Below are 9455 nucleotides of genomic sequence, written 5' to 3' on the forward strand. Positions count from 1 at the left end.
ACTTTTTTTCTCTGGATGACCTGCTCATGTTGTCAAGTGCTGTCAGATGCTGTCTATAACCAGTTTGGATCTTGAGTAATACGGGGGTGGGGGTGGGTTACTAAGTCTGTACTATTCTAGCATTACAGTAGTGATTTACGACTGTGATATTCATCCATCTTCATTACATAGAGGTTGAAAATAGCACAGAGTAAGTAATCCTGTGTTTTTATTTTCGCAGAAGGAGGACGAAATAAAACCTGACAACCTCATTATACAATGAAAAGTCACATTAAGAGGATGATTAAAACATGGAAGAAATTAATACTTACAAAGAATGCATAAACATGACCACGCTCACATGTCTGAAACACCTGATGAAATAAATTACAGTTAGCATTTATATTAAACGGGGAAGGCTGGGAAATCAGCTCCATTCCCTGCCATGTCTTTTGTTAGCAAATATGACAAAGACTGTTTTGCATTAGTTCTGCCAAATCATCGACAGAACCATAATATGTTGATTATACTGATGGCTGGAGAAATACAACTGGTCTTGATTTAAAACTGGAAGCCTTTGGTTTTATTGGTTAGAGATGATGTGCTGTCTTACAGAAAGTCAGTGACCCGGTTTTAAATCGGCTGTTTATTCACACTACAGAGGCGAAGTGGTTGTTTGTTTATACAGTTGCAGAAGTGCTAGACACACTCTCCACATTCTCCAATACAGATTATCCAGGCACATTTTTGCTGGAATTAAAAACTTTTTTTATTTTTATTTCTTTTCTTGTGTCATATTCAGTCTTAAAAATAAAGGTCCTAAAAGGTTCTTCACAGCGATGCCATAGAAGAAGAATTTTTGGTTCCACAAAAAACCATTCAGTCAAAGGTTCTTTTAAGAACTATCTTTAACACATCTTTTTATAACCTGAAGAACCTTTGTCACCACAAAGAAATGATTGTGAAACAGAAAGATTATTCGTTATTCCTTTTTTTGTCTAAATGGTTCCATGAAGAACCTTTAACATCCAAATCAATCAAATCCTTTATGTTTACATGGTTGAGTGACAATAAAGGGGTTTGATTGATTTGGATGTTAAAGGTTCTCTATGGAACCATTTAGTCAAAAAAGGTTTTTCTATGTCTCACAAACTCATATCGGTCTTGTCGCGCAGTCTCCCATGTGATCAGAATCATAAGAGCGTATGGTCAGAGGTGAGGCTGAGGTATAACACTTCCCCTTGATGACTTGGCTCACAAACCGCTGCTCTCTGCGAATAAGACAGCGCATATTATGACACTTTGAGTGGAGTGTTTACTATTAGGGAGCATGTGGTGCACACATGGACTGATTATGAATGAATGAAGTGATTCTTCCCAGCCAAAGGATTAAGCTGCCAATGTTGACTCCTCTATAGGAGAGGTCTTGTCTGTTTTCCAATGGATCCAAATCAAATTCGCAAAACCTCCTCGTTATTATTTCTCCCAAATTCCCTTTGGTTCTTGTAGACACCGCAGGGGGCTCTCCTTAAATTTCCAGATTTCCATCTTGATGTCAACATGTGTTTTAATATAAAACACAAGAGGGGTTTTGAGAATATCTTTTATGATCTTCTGGGTCTTGTGGTTGAGGGACTCATGTGATATGTGAAAGTCCAGAGGGCTCATCAAGGGCGCAAGCGGACTGAGTAAATCTGTTCCGTGGTTTTGGGGTCTCTGAGAATCTACTGAGAGGGTAAAAAAATGTGTGGCACACCAGAAAACCTCTGTTTGTTATTCATAACTCTTCTTCCTTCATCCCTCTTTTTCATTTCGGAATGTTTTTGATAAAACAATGCCTTTCAGCCAATATATTGACATCCATTTTTCATCACTGTAGTTTTTCACCACTGACCAAAATACAGAAGGAAATAGCCAACTTTATGGACTGTCAAGATATCCATGTGTAAGTGAAGATAGGCATTATAATAATAATAAGAAAAATAAAGGCTACTGACAAAAGGCTAACAATTATTATAATATAAATAAATCATTAGCCTATATTTAGTACCATTATTAGCTAATGATAATAATAACATAGGCTAATAACAACAGGCTTATAATAATACTAATGTTTATTATAACATTATTGGCCTATAATAATAATTTACTATTATTATTATTTTCTCAAGAGACTATGAAGTATCCTGATCTAGAGCAACCTCTGAGCAAAAATAAATCTTTCTGGGTTAAATACAGACACAATGAACCACGCCTGACTACGCTGTAGTGACTGTATGCGTATTCTGTGTTGTTATATGCTTTTGATCGTGAACTACTTCACATGACAGAGGGGCATTCCATAACCACCAATTACTGAAATGAACCAAAGGAATCCTTATAGTTAGCTTTCATTAGGACTAATGATCCCTACACAGATGCCCTTCAAGAGACACAAACAGCTATCCTAATCATGAGGGCCCCCTCAAACAGACAGAAACGGCTATTTCATCATAACAGCAATGTTAGCTGTGCGTGATAGGCTTGTATTAATACAATATATAGGGCAAAAGGTTTACTTCTGCTGGTACATAAAGTATGTTTTCCCTCAGCACTGAGGATTGCATGAATATCTATCACAAATCCAGCTGCTAGCTACAGTTATCCAAGACTTTTATTAGACAGCTCATTTAAAACAAACTGCTTGTTTAGCACACATCAATGCACACTATCAAAAGCATGGAAACGCCTGCTTACGAAGATTGACAGGTGCATGTATTATTTGTATGATATTGCTTTGCGATTTCATATTTTTAATGTCTCTTTTTTCGTGCATGCTCGCTTCATCACAGTTCCCGTGTTGTCAATACCGACAGGAAGGATCTCATTTTTTAGCACACAGACCGCTGTCCTCTCTGTCCTCCAGCTTCCCTCCCTTCCTCTCCAACCTTGTCCATTTCACACACTATTTGCACACAACCCTCATTCACTTTCTCTTGTCTTTAATGAAAGACGGATGTGGTCATCCCAGATCGTCTCCCAGTATGATGCATTAGTTGTGCTTTGATTAATTGCTATAATACAGCTTAATTAAAAGGAGCAGAGTGTAAGTGAGCAATTACATCCAACTATTCTTTCTCATATCCTCCGTATCATTCTCTCAACGCTTCATAATAGTCTCTTTAAGCTGAGACCACGTTTGCCCATTTTTCTTCCGTCCCTGGATAGCTTATTCTGTTTTCATATGGGAATCACAGAGGCGGCTGATACCAGGGCTTATCTAAAAGTACATCAGAGCACGCTGTTGGGTCGAATGTGAATAAAACCCGGATCATTCCTCCAGACGCACGGGAGAAGGTTGCTTGTTTTATGTTGCAACATGAGACATACAAGCAAACAAAAGTCATAAAAATGCCAAATAGAGATAAATGAATGCAATATCACGGTCGCAATCATGCCGTTATACTGAATAACAGCATGGATCTGTTTATCGTGACACTACGAGCTTAGGTCTGTCCAATGGGGCACAAGCATCACAGTGGACACGGGTGACAAGGTGTTTCATTAACACCAACACTTTAGATGGATTATGGCAGATGTTGTCATGTCACATTACCAGGACGCATATGGCCATTAAAAACAGGTATTTGGGCAGGAAATAGAACAAGAGGTCCCAGTAAATACCAGGGTTTAATTACGCCGGTTTCACATGAGGAAAGTGGAATGATGAGTGGAAAGCGGTTCTCCTTAAGGACTTGAGTGGAATTGGTGGGATGGTGAAGCAAGCAGATGGCTCACGCTGCAGGTTTGTGAACCGTGGAAAACATAGAGAAGGGTGACAGAGAGAGAGAGAGAGAGAGAGGGAGAGAGAGAGAGAGAGAGAGGTGATTATGATGAATGGACAGAGATAGTGCAGGAAAATTCATTCTGATGCATCTCAGGTAAGAAGCAGTTTTCGCACAAACTGTGAGGAATTGAAAAATGCTGAGAAGGCCCAACATTTACAATCAAGGCACACAGCCTCAGGCTTCGATAAGACGGTTTTGGAAAGAGTGTGATAAAGACATTTCCCCTCAGCTTTCAGGCTGTGCGAAGTGAAGCTAATATCAGCTGATAGGGCTAATGAATTGGCATTCAGTTAACATCATTAACATGCGTGCGGGGGAGGACCAATGCTAATTCCTCAGTTCCTTGCATATCTCGGCGGACTTAACCAAATGACTCTCCATGAGGAGTTTTGTTTTCGTCTAGTTATTTGTGACTGGGTCGTCACAAGAATAAAAAGCGCCTCATTAGGACGGTTCCGGTTTTGTCTATTATATCACCTCCAATTTCGTTCCATCTGTGGTGTCCTAGTTGCGGTCAGTTTAAACCGCAGATATTTCTATTTGTACTTATAGGAGCCCCTACGCAGGGCTGACATCATTGTGGAGGTCCTGATGTATTTGCTCAAGTAGATAGTAAAAGCTTTATGAAGGACTCCACTCCTCATAATCTTCAATTACGTTGTCAGGGAAACCGCTGTAGTAAAGTGCCACGGTGGAGGATGCATGTGGATCGGTCATTTCTAACAGGCCGGTTACAAGGGAGAAAATCACGGTAGACCTGGGAAGCCAATAGATGCAAGGGAGATCAAATTAAAATGGATGGACGGATGGACAAAGGTTTCCTGTAATTTGTTTTCAGAGGAAGTATTAACGCAAAGCAGAAAGAGACTTCCTTAAATGGATGAGCCTCTTTTTAATATGTGATTGAAAAAAAAATCATTCCTTTTAAGCAAACTCAACCCTGGAGTTTCATGAAAAGAATGAACTAATTGATCAGTGCTGTTTTTCTACCCCGAAGTCATAACATCATATATTAGTTCTCAGCTTATAATAAAAGGATTGCTTATTTCTCTGTTCTGTACGATTAGAAAATCACCCAAGCAGTATCTCATGATCTTGATTGCAAATACAAATCGAGACAAGCGGATGGAGCCGTCGATATGCTGTTTGCCTGAATAGAGAGGCTGTGTAGGCTCAAGCTAGGTTGTTTGAGGTCAGGTGTCCTGAGAATGGAAAAAAACATCCTTGCGTGATACTCAGAGCATGCACAGGATGGCAGGATAAAAGTGCGTATGAGCTACAGATGAGAGTAGACGATCACACGGTCAGAGAAGGGATGAAAGATTTCATTTTTTCTTTTTGTTTCAGAAGACAAAAAGTACGAGAGAGAGAGAGAGAGAGAACAGGATTTGAAACTGGGTGCATCTAAGCCAACAGCATTTAGATATGTCATGGGTAAGAAAACAGAGAGTGAAATAATTTGTGGTCATGTCTTTCCTCTTTTCTAGAACATTTGCCTACTTAGAGGAATCACCTAAAAATGAAAATACTGTCTACATTTACTCACCCTCAAGTTTTTCCATCTGTATAAATGTATTTGTTCTGGTAAACACAGAAAGATACTGTATTTGGAAGAATGCTTGTAACCAAACAGTTATTGACTGCCAGGACAAACTGCTTTATAATTTTCTTTATTCTGTTGAAAACAAACAAAAAAATTATATTTTGAAGAATGTAGAAAGGCAAACAGTTCTGGGGGGGAAAAAGTTCAGCCTACTTTGGGTGAACTGTCCCTTTAATGATTATCTTCACAACTTTTAAGACAATAACGCATTTACTTTAATATTTAAAAAAAATGTGTTTAGTATCTAAATTCTAGTTTAAGAACAACAACCATAATTCTGAAGTTTGCTTAAACAATCATTGAAGTCTGTTACCATAAACATACATTAGAGTAAAAAATTCCTGAAATACACATCTAAACAATTTGGAATAAATGTATATTCATACTACCAGACTTAACTTATCAACATTATAAAATAAAACAAAGGGAACTATAGGAACTATGTTATAAATAAAAAAATTACTTTGTATATTTTAGTATCTTCAAGTCACCTTTTGGCTAAAATTAGCGGAGATGTTTTCTTGTCATTTTATCAAGCAGGCTCTTGAGGTCTCTCCTTTAGAATCAAAGCCATACATTTTATTTATTTATTTAACTATTTGTATATTTGTTATAAAAAGAATGTTTGCAAAATTACATTTTTATCTATTAATCAGACATTTAAGCATACTTTTCAGACACCTTCAGATCAAAAGTTTTCTAAGAAAATGAGAAACATTTTACTCAAGTTTTCTAAAACTTTTAACCAGCAATGTATTATTGCTTATTAAAAGGCTATAAAGAAAAGGAATCGAAGAAGATTCAGCTTAGCCTTCACAGTGACATAACAGTGACACACGGGTGTTTGCCAGAGATATGTCTTCAGAGATGATAATTTCTTCTGTTTGTCTTTGTGTTTTCCTCTCTCTGTTATGCTGCCTCACAGCTCGACAGGTGTCAATACCCAGCTACCGATATCTGCGGCTAATGAGACAGGCAGATCTAAAACACACATTTACGGTTCCCACCTTTAACACAGCTCACCAATGCAAGCGAAGGAAGGATTTTGAATAACTATCAAACACTATGCTATGCATAAAACAAGAGCTCTCTCAATTAAAAAATGCTAAATAGGAGCCCTGTCGAGATGAGGCAGTCATCAATGAGAACATGAGTGATTGAGTCACAGATGAGAGCACTCTGCAAGTTCAATGAGGTCTAAACCTGTTTCTGACTGTAGGATTATAAGAGCAGTGCACCTGGTGAGGCTGATGAGGGGGACAGAAGTACGCGGTGGAAAAACGCACAGATGGTGGCAGACATTCTTAGAGTGAGTAGAAAAGATAGGAACCCCAAGTAGGGATGGGTTATTGGAAAAACATCAGTTCGTAAAAAGTAAAAATCGATAATTAAAAAAAGAAAAAAGATGAGTTGTGCTTGTGGCGTAAACCTTTCTTTTCAGTGAGATTGGCACGTTTGAACTCGCTCCCTAATGCTGCCACTGAAATAAGCAGTGACCCTTGTACATTTGTGCTGGTGAATTGTGCACCTCCTGGTGCTGCTGAATCTATTGTGCAAGATCGCTGATGCTGATTTGGAATGACTTCAGGTCCGCAAGAGGGCAGTGACTGTCTACATTAATTACTAGAGCCTGGGACAACCAGCACTAAGCAGCGTGACGTAGAGGGTTAGAAAGGAACAGCGAGGGATTGAGAAAATGACAGAAGATTACAGTACGAGAGGAAGGAAGGAGGAATGGAGAGATGATTTGTTAGATTGCAATTGAAATGCAAAAATCGGAGTGCTTTGGTGGGCAGCTGTAGACAGCATGGTCACTGGGCTCACTGGCTCCATCGAGCTTTCAGCTGCCAACATTTAGAGACATAGAAGACATTTTTGATGACATTAAATAGTTTTTTTTGGTTCAATCAAAAAAAAGTAAAAACATAACCTGGTTTCCTTACAATTTGAGTAAATTCAACTTAAAAGTATGTCAATTCAACAAGAACTTAATTCAGTTAACTAATATTTTTAAGTAGAAGTGACTTAATTAACCCTCGCTTTTTTGGGGGTAAACCAAAATTGTTTTACAGTGCTGCACAAACTGGAGAGAAGGAGAGGGAATTTGAAGGAGATAATGGCAATGTAGGAAAAGACAAACACCACAGTCTTCCTGGAGAAATGGTTTGAACAGGTCCCACCACCATCTTATTGAGAGAGTTTGCCCAAAAATGAAAATTCGTTTTTGCACACCCTCATGTCATGTGTGACTTTCTACTGAAGGCCCAATATATATGTATTTAAATTTTTGGTAACCGAACAATACTAGACACACATTGACTTCCATTGAATAGACAAATTGCAAGTAAGTTTTAAATAGAGTATGTGACCCATGTTCAAACAATGCACTTTATTAAAACACAATCATTGTGTGGCTCAGAGGAATGCTGTTTATGTTCAGGGTCCAGATAGATGGACGGTGCCTAATCTAAGGCATCTCCTCTAGGAAATAAAATCAAACTGCCATAGCAACTCATTCTCGAAACACATTTCCCCAAAGTATGTTATGACAAACTCAAGGGACTTAAAATTTTTGAGCTTAGTTTTCAAATTGAATGTTTTTGAAGGAACAGTTACAGACTGCAAAATTACTTTTGGTACTCAGGTATCTTGTAAAAGATTGTCTTTAGTTCCTGTCATTCACAAGCTGGTTTTCTCATCTTTTCTCTGTTCGCTGATGGTTCAGGGGCCCTTCAGTACAGCACATTGAACTGGGAACGCAGTTGTAACAATTCCCCCAAACCCCCAGAGCACATTCCCTGGAAAATTAGCATATTTAGGCGTATAATTTAAATCATATGAGAGAAAATCATATGCATGTATGAGATCAACAGAAGAATGTGTATCGATATTACTCTGCTTTCATTCCTCTTGGACACTGGAACTTTCACAGAAGGGCAAACTGTAATTCTTTTCCGCTCCTTTGCTTTCTCATAAACAGAGAAATCCAACACACATTTAATAACCACAGAGTTCTTATTCCAGTCTTTTTCATCCCAATTCTTCATTTCCCCTTTTTGCAATTCAAGTCATAGTAAAAGTAATAAGACCCAAAAATGGAAATTCTGTCATCGTTTGCCCTGCCCTTCTGTCATTTTACACCTGCATGACTTTCTTTCGCAAAACACAAAAGATATTTTGAAGAATGTTGGTAATCAGCACCCATTCACTTGCACTGGATGAGCGGTGCTGGCACTGTTCATTTACCAACTTCCTTCAAAATATCTTCTATTGTGTTTTGCAGAATAAAGTCACACAGGTGTGAAATGATAAGAGGAGGAGAAAATTATGACAGAATTTCCCTTTTTGGGTGAACGATAACTTTAAGACTCCTTCAGGTCACAAATAAGTGTTGCTTTTTGGTACAGCTCAGTTCATTTAAAATATAAATGCTATCAATATGCTGTATGGAGATACATGCATTATTTACAAAAACACACTTAAAACTAAATTTAACAAAATTGACCTTAAAGCATTTGTATTGTTCTTAATTCCACCACATAGACTAAATGTCTTTGTCTACAAAAAAACTAATAAGTATGTGGTCTTTTTATCTTTAAATTAATGACAACCCGACACACAGTCAGCAAGATTCCAAATACAACAAACATTTATATACTGTACAATTAATAATGCAAATGATTACCACTAAAGTTTCAATGACTCTTAAATTCCACATGTATACATCAAAATTAAATACATTAAAGCTATAATTTATTTAAATTCATTTATTAGAATTTTAAAGAGATTTTTCAGATTCAGACTTCAATTTCTCTGATTACTGCACAACAACTACTTACATGTTGTGGATACTGAAATGCCATTTCCATATTTCCAAACTGATTTAAGTCCTCGCAAACGCAGTTTATTTTCCTTGCAGTGCAGCACTTTAGCGCCACCTCATGGAAAATCGTTTAATCCACAAAACAAATTTTTGAGAAAATACTTTTTGCTAAAGACGAAAGACTTTAATTTACTAAAGACACCAACAATCTCAGAAAACAGTC

This window comes from Triplophysa dalaica, chromosome 20, assembly GCF_015846415.1.
Source record: "Triplophysa dalaica isolate WHDGS20190420 chromosome 20, ASM1584641v1, whole genome shotgun sequence".
Classification (NCBI taxonomy): domain Eukaryota; kingdom Metazoa; phylum Chordata; class Actinopteri; order Cypriniformes; family Nemacheilidae; genus Triplophysa; species Triplophysa dalaica.